Below are 20,520 nucleotides of genomic sequence, written 5' to 3'. Positions count from 1 at the left end.
ATGCAACACTGTAAGTTTGAACTTAATGGATAAAGCAAATGAATCTACAAGAGTATTCTTTGTGGACTTGATTCATGAGTTCAGGAAAAGCCGAGGCCCATACCTGATGGCAATTCGGAAAATTTTCAAATTGGGCATGAAGCTGAAAATATACATTCATCAACAAAGACTTGCCTTACCCCTTGAAGTCGGAACTTCAAGATTCCTAAAAGGTAACGTCAACTTATTTACTTGGAAACCATCCGATATTTCTGGAATTGATCCCACGTTCATGTCCCATCAACTTGCTATGGATCCCTCGTATAAATTGGTTGTAGAACGACATCGTAAGATGTCCCAAGACCGGTTTAACAAGGTCAAGAGACAAGTACAAGGGTTGTTGAATGCTGATTTTATTAGAGAGCTCACGTATTCAACTTTGTTATCCAATGTTGTAATGGAAAAAAAGTCTAATAGAAAATGACGAAAGTGTGTGAATTACACTGATTTGAATAAAACTTGTCCAAAAGACTGTTTTCCTTTACCTAACATTGGTAATATGATAGACTCTTCATCAGGATATTGAATTCTAAGTTTTTTAAATGCATATAGTGATTATAACTCTTCATCACTCTAGAAGGAATTTATTGTCATACTATAATATCTTTTGTTTTAAAAAATGCAAGGGCTACTTATCGAAGATTAATGGCCAAGGAGTTTAAATAGTAGATCGGGAGAAACATAGAAGTCTACTGATGTGTGGAAAATGATCCAACACAAAACTCACCGGCAAGTGTACCGGGTCGCATCAAGTAATAATAACTCACATGAGTGAGGTCGATCCCACAGGGATTGAAGGATTGAGCAATTTTAGTTTAGTGGGTGATTTAGTCAAGCGAATCAAGTTTTGGTTGAGTGATTTGTGTTTAACAAGAAGTAAATGACAGTAAATGTAAAGGGGGAAGGGAGAAATGCAGTAAATTAAAGAACAGGAAGGTAAAATTGCAGAAACTTAAAGAACAAGAAAATAAATGACTGAAACTTAAAGTGCAAGAAACTTAAATTGCAGTAACTTAAATGGCAAGAAAGATAAATGGCTTGAATATAAAAGGGGTTTGAGGACTGGGATTGCAGAATCTAAACCAAGAGAAAGTAAATGGCAACAATTAAGAGAGCAAAAATTGAATCAGAAGCAATAAGCATTCAAACAGAAAGGAAATAAAATGCAGCAAGGTTCACAGAAGAACCCAAAGTGAATTTTGATCTCAGGACTCAAGAGCTTAGGTAGCAGAGCCTAAAACTCAATTTCCTTCCCAGATCTGAGTTATCAAAGCAATTGACAGAAAATTTAAAGAAGAAGCAATAGAAGAACAGAATTGAAATTGAATTATGCAGAAAACAATTTGAAAAGAGTTTGAATGGGAATTGGGACAGAATTTCCCCAATTTCACACACCCAAAACTCAGAAACACAAGAGTAGAATTGCCCAAGTAAGAATGAGGAAGAAGAGAGATCAATTCTCCTCCCCAATTCCCAGAATTCTCAGTCAAGTCACCAAGAACAAGTGCCAAAGCTCAAAGAAAGGTAAAATTCAAAAGTGAAGGTAAAAATGCCAAAGTAAAAATTCAAAAGTTCAAAAGTTTAAAGCCAAAAGTATAAGTACTAATTACATCCAACTAGCTTCTATTTATACACTTTCTATTCTTAGATATTGGGATTTGGATGGGCTTTTGAGTTGGTGAAGAAATGAATTCAATTGGATTTTTAATTGAATTTTCGGCCCATGAAAGTCACTCCCAGGAGGCTGCCCTGCCCTTGTGGAGGGCAGGGCAGAAAATTGATGCATGGTGCTAGCAATTGGTGCGTGTTGGTGCAGCCTTGTGCGAGCCTGGTGCGGCCATGGTTGTGCGCGATGCGCGCTGGTGCGTGGGAGGCTGCCCTGCCCGCGCCAAGGGCAGGGCAGGAAAGGTTTGATGCGCCAGGGACGTTGGTGCGCGCGGTTGGTGCTGCCAGGAACAAAACTTGGTGCGCGCGTTTTGCTTCTTGGTGCGCCACTTCAAATGCTGCCCTGCCCGCGCCAAGGGCAGGGCAATGTTCCTTTGTTCACGTCTCGAGTTCGAACCTGGGCGGATACACACGCTTCATTAATTTTCTTGATTTCTTGGCACGGCAATGGGTCTTAGAGCTTGGCTTCCTCATGGTTCTTTGTTCGAACCTTGTGGCATGCATGGATGATGTTTTTTTTGTTGAATTTCTTCCTTGGAGAGCCCGATTCTGCCCTCCACAAGGGCAGGGCAAGGTTCTCTTTCTCTTGGTTCCAAGGCACATTTTGTGCTCTGCCCTTGGAGTGGGCAGGGCAGAATTGCCTTCCTTTGCTTGGTCACCTAATGTTGCCCTCCTAGAGGGCAGTGTGCCCTTGTGGAGGGCAATGTTGCTTCCCCCATTAGTTGCGGCACGCTTCTCCTCTCCTTTGCCACGCTTTCCTTTTCTTGTGTTACACTTCTTAGGCCACGCTTTTCATTTTCTTTTCTTTTCTTCACCTATAATAAACCAAACAACCACTCAAAGTATCACTAAATTCAAGAGGCTTATAAATCAATTAAAATTCAATTAAAATTAGCTCAAACCTCATGGATTATCATTAATTTCATGGTGGTTGCTTGATTTAGAGAAGTTGTGCATTTTCACTCCAAATCACTTACTTAGGAAGCAAGAAAGTGCATAAATGTTAACAAAACAAGTGAAATTAGCTTGAAAAATGGGTATATGATGACTTGTCATCATCTACATTGACGACATGTTTATAAAAACTAGATCGGATGATGACCTTGTAACTAATTTATGAGAAACTTTTGATAACCTCCGACTTCATAACATGAGGTTGAATCCAAAAAGTTTGCATTTTGGAGTTTGGGGAGGAAAGTTTCTCGGATTCATGGTCACTCAGAGTGGTATTGAAGCTAATCCAAAAAAGTGTAAAGTCATATTAAACATGTCAAACCCTCAGAATATTAAGGAGGTGCAAAGGTTGACAAGTCGGGTCGCCACCTTGTCAATATTTCTTAGATCCTCTATTGAAAAAGCAAAATCTTTCTTTAAATTAATTAAGAAAGGAGTAGCTTTTGAATGGACAAGAGTGTGAAAAATCTTTCACACACTTTAAAACTTTATTATCTTTTCCTCTTGTCCTCGCAAAGCCGGAGCTCAGGAAGTTGCTATACCTATATTTATTTGTCACTGATGAATCCATAGCTTTAGCACAATGACCTGTGTATTTTATTAGTAGGTTCCTTCAAGGTCCCTAAGTGAAATACTCAAAGTTAGAAAATCTTGCTTTTGCAGTACTAATGTTGACACATCATCTATGATAATATTTCCAAAGTTACTAGATAATCGTACGAACTGACCAGCTGATTAAAAAAGTTTTGCAAAAGCCATATTTGACAGGTTAAATGATGAGCTGGTCAATAAAATTGTCACAATTTAATATAAGATATGAACCATGCTCAGCCCTTAAGGCACAAGCAGTGGTGGACTTTGGCCAAAATGACTTATTCTTCTCCAAGTCACTAGTTTGGGAACTTCACATTGATGGAGCATCCCAAACAAGGCATGGGGGTGCAGGTGTCATCTTGACTAAAGAGGAATATCTGGTCATCGAAACTTTTATGAAGTTTGATTTTCCGATCTCAAACAATCAGGCTGAGTATAAGGATTTGATTGTAGGATTGTCATTAGCAACTGAAGTCGGTGCAATAATGCTAACTGTGTAAAGTGATTTCTATATCATAACCTCTCAAGTTAATGGCGAGTATCGGACGCGGGATCTATTGTTGTAATTATATTTGAAAAAGGTACGAAATGAAATTTCAAATTTTAAGACATTCTGTATTAAGCATGTGCCTCGGGAATAAAATACCCGAGCTAATATTTTGTCAAAATTAGCCAATACCAAGACAGGAAGTGGAAATCGGAGTTTAATTTAGGAGCGAGGTACTCTCGAAACCATCCGTGGGTTCCTCTGATGTCATGATATTACCATATGGAACTAACCCTACTTGGTTAGATCCTATTTGCATGTACTTAGAACATGAGATCCTTCCAAGTGATCCCAAAGAAGCTAGGAAGCTGCACTTGAAATCAGCAAAATATACCATGATTAATGGTCAATTGTATAAAAAGGGCATTTTTCAACCCCTGCTTAAATGCCTAACACTTCAACAAATTAATTGTGTTGCAAAAAGTATACGAAAGATGCTGTGGACACTATATGGGGGGGGCAATTTGTTGGCTTAGAAGGTCGTCAGTGTTGGGTACTATTGGCCCACTATCAAAAAAGGATGCAACGGATTTTGTGAGGAAGTGCCAAAAATGGCAAATTCATCGTAACCTCCATCAAGCTCCACCTCAGGAACTTGCTTCCATGATACTGATAAGACCTTTCATGAAATGGGGAATAGACCTACTGGGACCTTTTCCTCAATGAACTGGTCAGGTAAAATTCTTGATAATGGCAATTGATTATTTTACCAAGTAGATCGAAGCCATTTCACTGTCGAAGATAACGTCTCATTGTCATAAATTTGTATGGAGAGACATCCTAACGAGATTCGGAATCCTCGAAGTGATAGTGACTGCCAATGGAACTCAGTTTGCAGAAGTTAAATTTTGAGAATTTCTAATTGACCTGGGAATATATCAAGTATTTGTGCCAGTAGAACACCCGCAGACCAATGGACAAGTTAAAGCTACAAACAAAATAATCCTAAAGGGATTGAAGAAGAGGTTAGACAACTTTATGGGATCATGGGTTGACGAGGTATGGTCGGTTTTGTGGTCCTATCGAACTACCCCCAATCCTCTACAAGAGAAATACCCTTCTAACTTACCTATGGAGAGGAAGCAGTGATACCAATAGAGATCGATGAACCCAATCCAAGGCTACTCCTCTGGAACACTAAGAATCATGATGAGTTAGACCTGATTGACGAGATAAGGTATACAGCCAACCTAGATGAGCAAGCATTGAAGCAACGTATTGCGAAATGATACAACACCAAGGTTAAGCCTAGGAGCTTCCACGTCGGGGATCTAATATTAAGACAGGATGATGCTGGGGCATCGAGAACTCTAGGGAAGTTGGCCCTAACATGGAAAGGCCTTTTCAGAATCAAAAAGAGCTTAGAAAAGGGAGGTTATAAGTTAGAGAGTTTAGATGGTGCCGAGATCCCGAGGTCATGGAATGCAATTCATTTAAAAAGGTATTATCCTTAGAAAATTTTTCCATCTTTTAAAAACTCTTAAAAGAACTCTTACAATAAGAGGCACTATTTTCCTATCAATATAGATTTTTAATGAGACCTCAGTATAAACTTGTTGTACTGGAATGGTTCATAATAAAATACAATTCAATAGTAATTACTCGATTTTTTATTTTTGATTCATCTGAAAATAAAAGAATTGGTTTAATGGAAAGGTGATCTACCAAGAAAGGTGCCTATAAATATTAAAACCGAGACAATGGCAAACAAATAAAAGCCTTTAAATAATGTAACGGAAACAAAAGTTCCCGAGCCTGAAGGCGGCAGGTACTAACGTCACTTCAGTAACGACATAAATAAATTGTTAGTTACATCCAAAACAAAGTTATGAGATAACTACATAAACATACTTAGAAAATTTAAACAAGGGAAATTAGATGATATCAACAGTTTTCCTATCAACCACTTTCTTAAAAGCACCAACATTGGAGATGTCCAAGTCGGGAGCTATAAGATTGATTTGGCCCAACATACTCTTTTCCACGTCAAAAACTCCAATTATGGCAGCTTGCTCGGCCTTTTTTACCGAAAGGGAGAGATTTTCAATTCCCTGCATGAGCTCCAAAACTTGTTGTTTGTATTTCTCTTCCCTAGCGTCAGAAGACATTTTTGCCTCTTCCAATGTCTTAACCTTGGCTCTCAAACTCTCTTTTTCTCCTTTAAGAACTTTCATGGGTTCATTTATGTTTTCAGCTTTTGATTTTGCATCTTTCAGTTCTTTCTCCTGCTCTGACACTTCAGATTGGAAGATACCAATTTCCTTCTCGGCATCCCTGATATAGGTGGACGAGCGAAGCAACATCCTCTGAACACGAGGCAGAGTTTCATCCAAAGGGAGTTATGTGAAACCTAACTTCGTTCTCTCGTTAAGGAGATATTCATTAAGAAACTCAGGAGCTTGAAACTCTTTCTCCAAGATACATCCAAAGGAAGATGGAGTAGGAACCTCAGATATGGGGCTCTTACCTCTTTTTTTTTTCATAATGGGAGAAGGGGGAGGAGAAATATCCTCGACATCATGAACTTCAGCTTTTGAGTTAAATTTTGGCGAAGGCTGGATATTGCTCAGTGTAGCAGAAGAGGAGACCCTATCACCACTACCCAGCTTGGTAGCAACATTAGCATCAGAGAAAGTCAATCTCCTTTTCATTGCTATAATATCCTCCAATCCCCTAGCCATGTCAACTGTGAAAAAGAAAGAAGAGAAGGAAGGAAAATGGTGAGATCACCAGAGCGTCAAATTGCATAATTAAAAGACCAAACGTAAAGTATTTACCAATGGCATTTCGAGCTGCATGCTCATCGGGAAAAACAGTTCGAAGACTTAAAGGATTTTCATTCCAAAGCTCCAAAAGCATTTGGATACTCGCAAACTCGGAAGTGTTAACACCTTGCAATTGGATCTTGGGGAATGACACATTAAAATTCCAATATAAATTAAACTTTTTTCATCTTCTAAAGGCATGAAAAAAGCCGTAGTTTTCCTCTACCCTCTCAATTTTAAAAAACTTTTCTTTAAAACCATGGTAAGACTCTTCAAAAAGAGTAAAAATCCTCCTATTTGGGATACCTCTGGAGGAGATAAACCTGCGACCCTAGGAGCTAAAAGGCATGGTTAAACTCTCAAAAAAAATAGAAGAAGACTCTATAACAGGCATTCAACCCTAAGAATGAACAAACTCCAAGACGTGTAAATATCTTGTTGGGATGATAGCCTAAGTGTTTGGATGCAATTATGAAGGAGCGTAGCTAGTATAACTTAAAATATCTTGTTGAAAGCTGGAGAATGGAAGACAAACTCCAAGACGTGTAAATAACGTCTCATACATCTATAACCAATCAAGTCTGTAACCCACATGATGGTTGAAATGGTAGAGGCGATCATTCGGATGAGGAACAGAAAGCACGTATAGATTTTCCAAGTCAGAATCAAAGATAACCCCAGCTTCTTGCATAGCTTTAAGTTCATCTTCGGTGATAGTAAAAGGATTAGATCTTACTTCTTCGGAAACACAGGAGTAAGGATAACACGTTCACCCTCACGTTGAGCAGAAGACGGAGCCGGCCTAGAGGAAGACATCCCGACTCATTCGCGAGAAGCTGTCACCTTTTTCCTCGACATCTCGATATACCTACAAGGGCATCACCACCATGTCATAGAGGAAAAATCCCTTTCCTCCCTGTGAAGAAGAGATTATCTATCCCTAAAATATCAAAATTTCCATAAAAAATGCAAAGAACCTTGCAAACTATTTGTACCCTAAGGAGGGGAAAAACTAGATAGTGGTACTCCCACTAAAGCGATTCGGTTATTAAATCAGAGACAAACAACAGAGGAAATACCAGGCAACAAAGGAAATATCGCATTTTTAGGAATGATTGCACACATGCAAAAAATCTATTCTATTTTCACAAAGCATAAAGGAACGAAACGAAAATGTGAGTGCAAGGAGAACAAAATTTTTACCTAGATAAGAACCACAAAGAAAGAAAAGCAGATGAGAAAGTCGCAAGGGTCCAAAACACCGTGACAAACAACGAATAGAATTCCTCTTCTCTTCAGAGAATAGACGATGGCTTTTCCAGAGCAAACGCAAAAACAAGAGATAGCAAATGCAAAAATAGGAAATGAAATAAAGTAAAATAAAGTAAAACTTTCTCGTAAGAGTAAATGCTTCATTAATTGATTGACTGATGAAGAAAGAGAAAAATGTAGAGGCGACGGTTCAGAAACGATTCGAAAACCAAGAAAAGAAATTAAAACCGCTTCCGAAAGGTTTCTTTTTGAAGAAAATTTTTTGGGCGCTTAAAAATGCCCAAAATACAAAAAAGAGAAGAGGGTTAGATGGGCCCGGTCCAATTAAACTTGGGCATACTTGACAATGTCACAAGCCAAGAAACCCAAGTTGAGGGAACTGTTTTGGACAATAATGAATAGCGAGAATCCGACTATATAGAATCATACATTACTAACGTTATGTGAAGAACACAGGTAACATAAATACGAAAGTAATTCCGAGTTGGTAAAACAGCAAACAAGCAAGGCAAACGTAAATTCGAAGCAATAAATGTTCAATGGATACTTAGGAAAACACATAAAACGGGAGCTCTGCAAATGGGTTTTATCACTTCCAGGAACGCACTATTGATTTTAGTGACTTAAGCTTTGGAGTGCTTGCAGGTTGCCCTCCTGACCTTCACATCGGGATTTTGGATTCTCATAAGTATGTATCAACGGTTAGGTACGAACACTAATCTTCAACCAAGCTCACCTAAGTTACATCTCATGTGGTTTCCCAAAGTCGCATGCCTCTACCACTAGAACAACATCAATCCAAGGTCATGAGTTTAACCCATATTACAATAGTAACTTGCTCCAATTAGAATATGAAATTGCACAAGAGACTGAACGGAAGAGCGTTGATGTAGATCAATGAGGAAGAGACGTTTGACTGGAAGTCAAGAAGATAAGAATTTTGACCTCAACCTCACATGGCACAAATTCTGACAAAAAGAAAAATGATTCTTCAAGAGTTACAAAAGTATAATGATATACAGCTGATATTACTTTGTCAATCTTTGGAAATTTTTTAGGAACATCTATTTCATGAAAAAACTACTTTTTCATATATAGATTGAATTGATGCAAACCTAATATCATCAAGTTAGAAACTGTCAGCAATGCAAGATACCCACTATGACATTCTCAAAGAGCATGCTTGATAAAAGAAAAAGGGTTGGACAAATACCTAACCGAGTTAAGAGGACGTAACTCAGATAAAATAAAAGAAAATGGTAAACACATGTAATGAACTCGATTGCAAACAAATTCTTCTAACAAGACAAATCATGTCTTTTAGAAGAATATATCGCAAATGTGTTCACCACATCCAAAGTCGAGAAAATGACTCATTCCTTGATATCCCAAGCACCATTTATACCAGGTAAAAGCCAGGAGTAAAAAGAGGCATAACAACCCTGGGAAAACTTTTGAACTCAAAAGTTTTAGGTACCAAATCCACATTAGCACATGTTGGTTATCAAATGAACAAAAAGAAGCATCATAATTAACTTACAAAGTAGAAGCCTTACAAATTAATAAAGTCCTAGAGAAGATGACCTAAACTAGTATGACTTTCTTATTTGACTTGAAGAATAAGCTTTCACCATTTGGTGCAAACTCTACCTATCTAGGAAAGCTTGATCTCATATCACCACCACCAATCCATGTACTATCACGAGCCTAGCAGAAAAGGCAAAATTGAAACCTGTAAGACATAAATTACAAGAGACATGGAAAGCCTAGCAACCATAAAAAAACTATACAACTTAAAATGTATATAGGCAACTTTATCTTTATTTTTGTAAGGATAAATATAGTAAAGTTCTCTTAAACATTGAAAATTTCTCCTTCACCAAGATCCTAGCATCAAGCTCTTTAAGTGCACTAACAAAATAAGGACCTCATGACTAACGAGGCTAATATTCTAGAATCTTTTGAGTTTAACCTCAAGCGTGAAATAACGATCAAGTCTTGGAAGACTGAATGACCAAGATGAAAAGTAACCAGAACACCAACACGTCTGACATGGACAATCTAAGTTGGTGGTCCTCCAACAAACTAGGAAACAAGCTAAGAACCATCTTAAAAGACAACCGCACCGACTTGTGGGCTAGAGATATGGAGGCATCCTAAGTGCTTGTGTTCAATAAGTCCTAAGTTGTTACATTCCAAATCATTAAAGATCACCAACCAATAAAGGTGGTTACCACAATAAAAATTTATCAAGATAAATTCCTTATTTGTTATTTGAATTTGAGTTAATTCAAGCCCGACATATTGACAATAAAGAAGATAAAAGAACCAAAGTTCTAGGAGTGTGCATGGTCCGGTCCGACTCGAAGATCCGGTCTAGTCCCGAACATTTTAGGAGCTAATTTGGTGTGATTCCACTGGGTCTAGGGTCCGGTAAGGGTCTCAAAAATAGACCGGTCATTATTCGCGTGGATTTGGATCCTCTAAAGTTTGAATTTTACTTTAGAGAGTAAAGTGTGATCTTCTACCCTTGAATAGTTTCTCTTTCATATTTATTTTTGGTCCCACCTATGAAATAAATGGTGAGAGATCACACTTTATTTTCTAAAGTGAAATTCAAACTTTAGAGGATCCAAATCCATTTCGGGTCGGATCCGGGCCATAGCTCAGGCCACCCAAACTCGGCCCGGTGGCCCGGTCATCATACACAATTAATATTTTGTGTTATTAATGATGGATGATGACTATTCTTATGTGGAATTTAAGTATTAAAAATCTTAATATTTTTGTGTTATTAGTCATTATAAGACTATAAGTTAATGTTTTATATTTAAAATACATAAGACTTTAGACTAACGCATAATATTGTGTTATTTGTATTGATTTAAATATTTGGTGTTATTAGACAATATTAGTATTAATTGTGGTTATACTTTAATTTTAGAGAATGATTGGTTCTTGTTATATTTTTCTAAGTGAATTTTACCATGTCAAATAATGGTTGGAGTCTTGGAAATTTGAATATTTTCACATGCTAGTTTACAAGAAGATATCAAGGTAATGTAATGTTAACGGCCCATTTTTTATCTGGTATAATCGTGGCCCGAAAGTGTTTAGGTTTCATCGGGTTTAGGGCCAGATTCGAGTCTAATAAATAGGTCCGGTATATATTTCGAGTCGGATATAGGCCACACTAAACCTGATTTCACCTGGCCATAAACACCCCTACAAAGTTCTACGAGAAAACCACAATACAAAGCTGAGCATACAAAAAAGTTACATTGAAAAGATCCTACTAATGTCGAGTTCAAAAAGGCTAGAAGACTTCATTTCTTGAATACCTTAAGCTTGGATCCGATCTCAGAATAGCAATTTGCTCTCATCTATTGGAGCCAACTCTAAAATACAAAAAGGTTGACCTATACTAATCTTAGAATTAGCAATCTTAAGAGGGTTAAACTCCTGACTTGATCTAAAGAGGGTTTAATTCCTAAATCGTCTTTGAAGTGGTTACCTTCTGACAAAAGTGAAATGAAACACACAGCCAAAATATTTAGGTGTATGAGTAAAAATCGTAAGCTCAAGAAATGTGAGGACTTGCCAAAGGCAAAAGACAAGTCCAAAATCGTAAAAACAATGGCTGGTGCTAAATCCAGAAAGCACAGAGGCAATACAACTTACAAAAGGGAAAAAGTCAAAAAGGAGAACGAAAAGGCAACTTTATAAAAATGGCAAACATTATAAGTCAGAAAAGCATAAAATCGATTAGACTAAAACTAAGTTACATGAGAAATAAGCAAGAAACTCAAGTAAACATGCATACAAAATTGTTACAAATAGGTAAATAAAAAACTCATAAGAAAACGATAAAAATGCAAAAGGTCCATATTGAAGGGCAAATAACTTGCATGCCAAGAATGTTAAAGTTAAAATCTCAAAGGGCAATGTATTTACTGTTATAAAAGAGACATTTTTAGGCTAAACTATCCAAGATCAAAAAAGTTAAAAACTACATCAAGAAAGAGAAGCATTAACGATCTAGCAGTTAATCATGACTTTCGACAGATCAAGCATGTAAACCTGAAGGTCGGGGGAAGAACAATAACATGAGCCTCCAACGTTACCATGACCTCATCTACCTCAACTAAGGTGTCCTCTCTGAGTTGTCTATACTCAACTTCAAGCTTAGCCAGTTCCTTTTTCATGTCTACATTCTCCTACTCCATGTATATTAACTTTACTAAGTCGTGCAACTTTTTCAGAATAGAATTCTAACCTCGACCTTCCCCTTAAGCTTATTTTTCTCATTCTTAAGGTCTAATGTAATGAGATACAAAGAATCTAATTTCTAAGCTAATCACATCATGAAGTTGATCAGTAGAAGAGATTATCTCCATCTAGGCAAGAGCCACGAATGTTATAGAAGTCTTCCGAGCCTAATAAAGGTTTATATACAAATCTTACCAACAAGCTCGAATTGGCAACATCAAAGAGAAGGGATGCATTTATGAAAGTCACAATGGGAATTTCATACAAAATATTGGCAAGTCAGATGTCACTTCCGCTTTCTTCTTCTTAGCAAGATTACTATTTGAATCAACCACCTTCTGTGGATTCAAGGATGGAACATCAACAAAAACATTGTCAGAAGCCAGGGAATTAGTCTTTTTCCCATAAAAGAATAAAAAATTTGTAAAGTGTAAGATATATATACCAATCTCAATTTGGAAAAATACAACCTTTTCAAGATTAACATATACTTAGCTTCAAAAGGAAGTTTAAAGACCACGAATTGACACTCAAAGAAGACCTCAACCGCCAACCTCTCCTTCTCATCCAAGTCTGTGAAATCATACTTTAGCAACTTCACATGCTCACACTAATTTATATTGAAACGGAGTTTACCCTCATGTGACAAAAAAAAGGATGATCACGCTCATGAAAACAGAACATGAAGAATATGGTTTTGAACTCATGGAAGGTATCCTCAAAGAGATCAACTATCTTTTGACAAAGAAAAGTGTAGAAAGATTGACATTAATGGCACCCATTAACATTAAATGCCTTGGTAATATTAAACAAGTAGAAGAACGTGAGAGCATAAACATAAAATAGGAGAATGTTGCAAATGATTTAAAAGTCCTTGACCACTGCCCAACTATATGGATATAGTTAGGAAGAAGCAAGACCAAAATCCTTTATTTGAAAAGGCAAAAGAAAAAAGGATTCATGCATAGACACTGAATGAAAAACTCGAGAATATTTTAAGTTGAAATCATAGACTTGCTTGTCAATAGCCAATACTGCAGGTTCATATTTGACTTTTCCATCTACATTTGCCCCTATGGTTGGACTTAATGAAACAGTGTGAGAGAAATCCTCATCCACCTCAAATATCAACCCATTTTAACTTTTGGAGTATCTCGGAGGGAAGAGTAAGGGGAGCTTTCTTAAGGGAGCTCTCCTTAATATGACAGGATAATATGTACAAGAGAAACACCATCCACATAAGAAGCTCAAAAATAAGAAAGTAGTTCCAAAATAAAAAATATCAAAGGGTGCTACAAAACTAACTTACTAGTGGTTCCTTCCATTTACTCAAATAATTTCCTTCCTATAGGCCAACAATAAAATCCACTACGACAGAGCACAACTAACACCACCAATGTGAAGGGATCACATAGAAGTCGAGACACCACACATAACATCAACTACCACCATCATTATGCTACTATTACTGCACTCTAAGCAAAGGGTAAAAAAATAAATGGAAGCATTATACTAACGAAGTCAGAATGCACAATAAAACTATAAAAGAAAGAAAAATGAAAAGAACAAGAATTATATGGATACCAACCTTAGTTAAAGGACAGATGGAGAACAGAAAACAATAGACAACAAGGCCAATAGCAATAAAAGCAATAAGCACATAAATCTTTCTTTATGCAAATGGTAGCAGTGACAAAAAAAATGAAAGGAGAAGTTGTTTTTATAAAATAAATGAAATGGAACAAAGAGAACATGGGTGAAAAAATATCTTTTCACTACATTAATGAAATGTGTTCTAATAATGTCAGTGGCAGTTTAATGATGAGTGCGACGCCCCAAGCACGAAGCGGAGCAACACGTGAGGAAATTCAAAAGAGACACACGTCGCTAAGGATAACATCGAGTTCATCTCTATAGACTCATAGGCTCATACCAGAATTTGTTAAGGCATAGCCTAACTTCCACATAAGAACGTCATGAGAACCAAGTATGAAAATCGAAAATGACGATTAAGCGCACAAGGCAACCATGACAAAATCAGACACTAGGACAAAGCCCTTTTATAACACTTTCAACTTTATAACAGTAGATGTAGTAGACCAAGAATACTCCACTATGTGAAAGCAACTTGACATACGAGATCTTAGACCAAACCATACAAAAGCACACTTCAACTCCTCATAGTCAGCCAACGAGCTTGGTAGTCAACCATTGATGATTAACCAAGATAAGCTACAAAAAGAATCTGACTATGAAACAATGTACAATACCACGAGACTTTAGTCTTCACAAACAACATCGAGTCTACAAATATCACTAGATGCCTGACCTACAAGATTGACCAACATATAAAGGAATCTGATATAGGCCCAACATCGATCCTTAGATCCCATCTTGATACGATAACCCAATTTAGGTTGCAAACCAACTACAAAGCCTTAATGTAGGAATCTCTCTCTTTGACTTGGAGACTAAGCTCTCTAACCTCATGACTTAGTGATTATGAACATGACTTAGATCCCAAGCTAATAACTGCCCACATCTTTAGAAATAGCTCCTAAAGAGGTGATCATAGATAAACTATATGTTTTCAAGATCTAGTCCTCAAGCTCCCTATAAATACCCACATGTATGAATAATTAAATCTTACTATTATCTCCTTTACTAAAATGATTAAGAGTCCTTGTAGGTACCCTTAGCCACACTAGGACAATGACATATGGAGCATTCTCAGAATTTTCTATATCCAAATTCAGATTCACAACACTCACATAAAGTCTCAGGAATCTTTATTGTAGCAACTCTCAAATTGAAAAAAAATAGTTATATAATATTCTTACCATTAAAAGGCTATCTCTAGCCAAAAAACAAACTAAAAAATACAACTAGAGGTAATAGAAAATCTTCATAGCCCACTATCAAGGGGGTTGAAACTTAGGAAGGTTCTTAATAATGCATTTAGATACTATATCTAAAATAGAAATATAAGGACAAAACACATAAGTAAAGAGAAGAAGACATGTGTTTTTTATCACCATTTTATGAAAATATAGAAAATACATAAATTTTAATCTCTAAGAAAGAAAAATTGTGTCTTCCTATTTTCATAACCAAACGAAATTTTGTGTTTGTTATCTATGTATTTCTATTTCAAAAATAGTATATAAACATGAGAACAAAGTAAGGAGTGTTGCACCCCTTGCTAATTAAATAAAGAGGAAGGCTAGGGGCCAGCAGATTTTGTGAGTTGTAGCCATCAATTAGCCATCAATAGTGTATTTAATGGTGTAAGATTTTATCTAATGGTGGAGAATCACTCATTTTTGTTTTGTTGGCTAAGTGCTGGCCAAATTTTAACAAATCTGGCCCCTAGACTTTTCCTTTAAATAAATTTTAACTCTTTATTTGTTATATTTTATATCAATGACTCAAATTTCGAGTTTATAATTTAGGATTTAAGATTTATTGTTTAAAATTTAAGGTTTAAAGTTTAGAATCTTAGGATCTAGAGTTAAATCTTTAGAATTTAAGAAGGTTCAAAATTTTTTACTTAGGCTTTAAAGTTTAGGCGCTTAAGAAGCGGTACACTCTACTTTTTTTGAAGCGCATTAATATTTGCTAGCAAACACATAAGACATTAATATTGTCTAGTCAACTTTTATCTTTATTAATTGAAATGTCACTTCTAATGTCTTATGATCTTTTTCTTTCTTCAATAATGATCTTTGACAATAAACATTCATACATACTTTTTATTTATTTTTTCATTAAGACAATTTAATAATCGTAAATTTATGGAGTAAATGATGAAATTGGTCTTTAAAAATTTACACAATTTCTAAATCAATTCTTAATTTTTTTAATCAAATCTATCCTTAAAAGATTTTAAGTTAGTCTATTTAGTTTTTCCGTTACTTTTTTTCCTGAATGGTTACATAACTTACATGTCCATGTTAGCACACATGTGTCTCCTTATTGAGTGTTAGCGTGATAACATTATAAAATTTGATCAAATCAATCTTAAGCGATAAACCTAATCCTAAACCAGTGCATATATATCCCCTTCTTTTGGAGTGAAGTTGCAGTGCTCTCTTGACCTGTTGTCAGTCCAACTCTTCTGAGAGCCATGAGGAGGAGACAAAGTTTGAAGAACTGTATGATGATGAATGAACGCATGCATTTGCATTGAAGCTTTTGTAAAAAACAGTGAATGATGCTTGGAAAGGATCTATACCTATCTGTATTTATAATCATGATTGTTAAAGCAGTGACTAAAAGACTTAATTCATTGGACAAGTTGATGAAAAGGTAGAATTTCCACGAAAATCAAGTATTGCCATATTAGAATCAGAACCTTCTCTTCTGCAAATGAATTTAAACAGTAGCATTTTGCCTTCCCCACAATTTCCTGTTTCTCTATTGTAATCAAGGTACGCATGCCTGTGGAAAAACTTGATTTTTGTTTGATACAAAAATAAATTTGAAAGAAAATTTTGTACTAAAAGGGGAGAATGCAACTGATGTCTAATGTAATCACTTAATCCCCAATTTTTATCACTACTTGCTTTCTATATAACCGAGCCTGTTTATTTGTGCTTCTAGTTGTAGTATATAAAAATTACATTTTATTTTTCAATAGTAAGTTCTTATATATATTTTAATTATTTCGCCTGTGCTTTTGAAAGATTCATTACCATTAATATTTACAACCAATGTACTTCTGTTTCTGCATCTACTTTTGCTTTGAAGATGTATTTCTCCCAGCAGCCCTCAAAAATAAGGTCAACGCCCCCATATTCTAATTTATTTTGACTCATTGACTAGAACTTTTTTTATATACACATTAATTTTGATTTCTAATCATGGAAATCATTTTTGTTTTTGAAGCTTGGTAAAACTTTTAGAATATATATTCTCCCTGCATCTTAAAGAAAATTGTTGCTCTCTGTTACCTTTGCCATTATTGAACACATTGGTGTGCAGAATGTAAGGCTCTCTCCACTCACATTCTCCAAGAATTCAAAGTCAATCTCGTCCCAATTCTCCACTCACCAGTTTGGGATTAGGGTTTATTGGATTGATTTTATCAAATTTCAAAAGGTTATCATGTTGTGGCCAATTAGGTATTATATGTGTATGTTGATATATAACTTAATAGACCACGTCAATTTTCGTTAACACGGTTAGTATGAGAAGTGACGGAAGGAGTGATGCAACTAACTTAAAATTTTTTAAAGATGGATTTGATTAAAAACAACAAACAACAACAACAAAGCCTTGTCCCACTAAGTGGGGTCGGCTACATGAATCAAGCGACGCCATTGTGTTCTGTCATGTATCATCTCTACAGAGAGACCGTTTACATGTAGATCTCGTTTGACTATCTCATGAATGGTCTTCTTAGGTCTTCCTATGCCTTTCGCCCTTTGTCCATCTTCCATCTCATCCACCCTCCTAACTGGATGTTCTATCGGTCTTCTTCTCACATGTCCAAACCACCTGAGACGCAATTCAACCATCTTTACCACAATGGGTGCTACTCCAACTCTCTCCCTTATATCTTCATTCCTTATTTTATCCAATCGCGTATGACCACTCATCCATCTCAACATCTTCATCTCTGCCACACTCAGTTTATGTCCGTGCTCCCCTTTAGCCGCCCAACACTCCGTACCATACAGCATAGCCGGTCTAATAGCGGTACGATAGAATTTACCTTTAAGTTTTAAAGGCACTTTTTTGTCGCATATAAAACCAGATGCACTCCGCCATTTTGACCAACCTGCTTGGATACTATGATTTACATCCTATTCAATCTCTCTATTATCCTGTATGATGCACCCAAGATACTTAAAACTTTTAACTTTTTCTATGATGTTTTCTCCAATCTTCACCTCTATATTAGGGTTTTTCCTTTTCAGACTGAACTTACATTCCATATATTCCGTCTTGCTACGGCTTATGCGCAGACCATACACTTCTAAAGCTTCTCTCCATAACTCCAACTTCTTATTTAGGTCTTCCTTTGACTCTCTCATAAGGACTATATCATCGGCAAAAAGCATGCACCATGGCACAGGCTCTTGGATGTGCTCTGTGAGTACTTCAAAGACTAATGTGAAAAGGTATGGACTTAAGGATGATCCCTGGTGTAATCCTATACTAATAGGGAATTCCTCCGTCACACCACCTTGAGTCTTCACACTAGTTGTGGCCCCATCATACATGTCTTTAATTGCCCGAATATATGCGATCCTTACTCTCCTCTTTTCTAAAACCTTCCATAAGACCTCCCTTGGTACCCTATCATACGCTTTTTCCAAATCAATAAACACCATATGTAAATCCCTTTTATTACTACGATACCTCTCCATCATCCTTCTTAATAGGTATATCGCTTCAGTGGTAGATCTTCCTGGCATAAATCCAAATTGGTTCTCTGTTACTTGTGTCTCTTTTCTCAACCTCCGTTCTATCACCCTTTCCCATAACTTCATAGTATGACACATAAGCTTAATCCCTCTATAGTTTCCGCAACTTTGTATATCCCCCTTATTCTTGTAGATAGGTACCAAGGTGCTCTTTCTCCACTCATCAGGCATCTTCTTTGACCTTAAAATCTCATTAAAAAGCTTGGTTAACCAGTTGATGCCTTTTTCTCCAAGACCCTTCCAAACCTCAATCGGGATATTATCAGGTCCTACTGCCCTGCCATTTTTCATCTGCTTTAGAGCCTCTTTTACCTCGAAGTCTCGAATCTTTCGATAGTAGTCAAAGTTTTGATCTTCTTCCCTTGTGCATAATCGACCAAGGCTCGGAAGAGTCTTTTGTCCCTCATTAAATAACTCGTAGAAGTAGCTCTTCCACCTTTCATTAATCTTCTCCTTTTGAGCCAACACCTCTCCATCCTTATCCTTTATGCACTTAACCTAATCCAAATCTCTCGTTCTTCTTTCCCAGCTCTTTGCGATTCTATATATACCTTTTTCTCCTTCTTTCGTGCCCAAAGACTGGTAGAGACCCTCATATGCTCTTGTTTTTCCTTCACTTACAGCCACTTTTGTCTCTTTCTTAGCCGCCTTATATTTTTCCCAGTTATCTGTATTGCGGCACAAAGACCACTCTTTAAAGCATTCCCTTTTTATCTTTATCTTTTCTTGTATACTCGTATTCCACCACCAAGACTCCTTGTCTCTTGGTCCTATTCCTTTAGATTCACCAAAACTTTCTTTTGCTGTTCTTCTAATAACTTCTGCCATCTCCCTCCACATCTCTTCCGTGCTTCCATTCCCATCCCACTTTGCCTCTTCTCCTACCCGTCTTAGGATCCTTCTTTGTTCCTCACCTTTCATCCGCCACCACCTCGTCCTTGGGTTCTTCGTATGATGTCTTTTCCTCAACTTTTGCTCAACGCGAAAATCCGTGACGAGCACCCTATGTTGTGTTGTCAAACTCTCTCCCGGGATAATTTTACAGTTAATGCAAAATTTTTGGTCGACTCTCCTCAACAAGAAGAAGTCTCTTTGAGAGCTTGTCATGCCACTCTTATAGGTTATAAGGTGTTCATCTCTCTTTTTAAAACATGTATTTGCGATGAGAAGATCAAAGGTTGAGGAAAAGTCCAAAATAGTTTTACCCTCGGCATTGATCACCCTGAAACTATGGCCTCCGTGAATACTCCCATATCCAGTCACTTCTCTCCCAACATGGCCATTTAAATCTCCTCCTAAGAAAATCTTATCTCCCAAAGGTATGCCTTGAACCAAACTCTCTAGATCCTCCCAAAATCTTATCTTGTGTTGTTCGTCCGAACCCACTTGCGGTGCATATGCGCTAATCACATGGAAAGCACCTCCCTCCACCACAAGTTTGATAGAGATGATACGATCTCCCACCCTCTTGACATCAACTACGTCCTTCTTCCACTGCTTATCCACAATTATTCCAACCCCATTCCTATTCTTCACCTTTCCCTGTATACCAAAGTTTGAAACCAGAAGTATCCAACTCCCTACCCTTTGCACCAACCCGTTTCGTTTCTTGTAGGCACATAATGTTAATCTTCCTCCTTGTCATGGTGTCCACCACCTCCATGGACTTTCCTGTTAGAATGCCTATGTTCCATGTCCCAAATCTCAACCTTCTGTCGCTTCGACCTTTACCTTTTACTTTGTGAACTAGCTTATTTACCCTCGTCCATTCATGAAAACGCGAGAACTCTTGCTCATTTAACACTACATCCGGGCACCGATGCAGCGGCTCTTGCTTTGACACCGTACTTGAGCCATACGGCACGTTGCTTCCGGACAACGACCTAGTTTTAGCACAATAATGTCTTTGATTCATGTCATGGGGGGTTCGGCTATATTTTTATGTTGGTTGCCGAAGACCTAACACAACCCTCCTCTTTTATCC

At 37.0% G+C, this 20,520-nt stretch overlaps 1 protein-coding gene and 1 pseudogene across 14 annotated transcripts in view; one reads left to right on the top strand and one right to left on the bottom strand.

Moving 5' to 3' along the window:
- Window positions 1-20,520, top strand: part of LOC130960176 (disease resistance protein RPV1-like) — a 57,600-nt gene that overhangs the window by 13,497 nt on the left and 23,583 nt on the right. The gene's annotated exons all lie outside the window — the stretch shown is intronic.
- On the bottom strand, window positions 5,674-20,457 carry LOC130963052 (uncharacterized; annotated as a pseudogene).

Source organism: Arachis stenosperma, chromosome 2 (assembly GCF_014773155.1).
Source record: "Arachis stenosperma cultivar V10309 chromosome 2, arast.V10309.gnm1.PFL2, whole genome shotgun sequence".
Lineage (NCBI taxonomy): Eukaryota > Viridiplantae > Streptophyta > Magnoliopsida > Fabales > Fabaceae > Arachis > Arachis stenosperma.
This window is presented reverse-complemented; position numbering and strand designations above follow the sequence as displayed.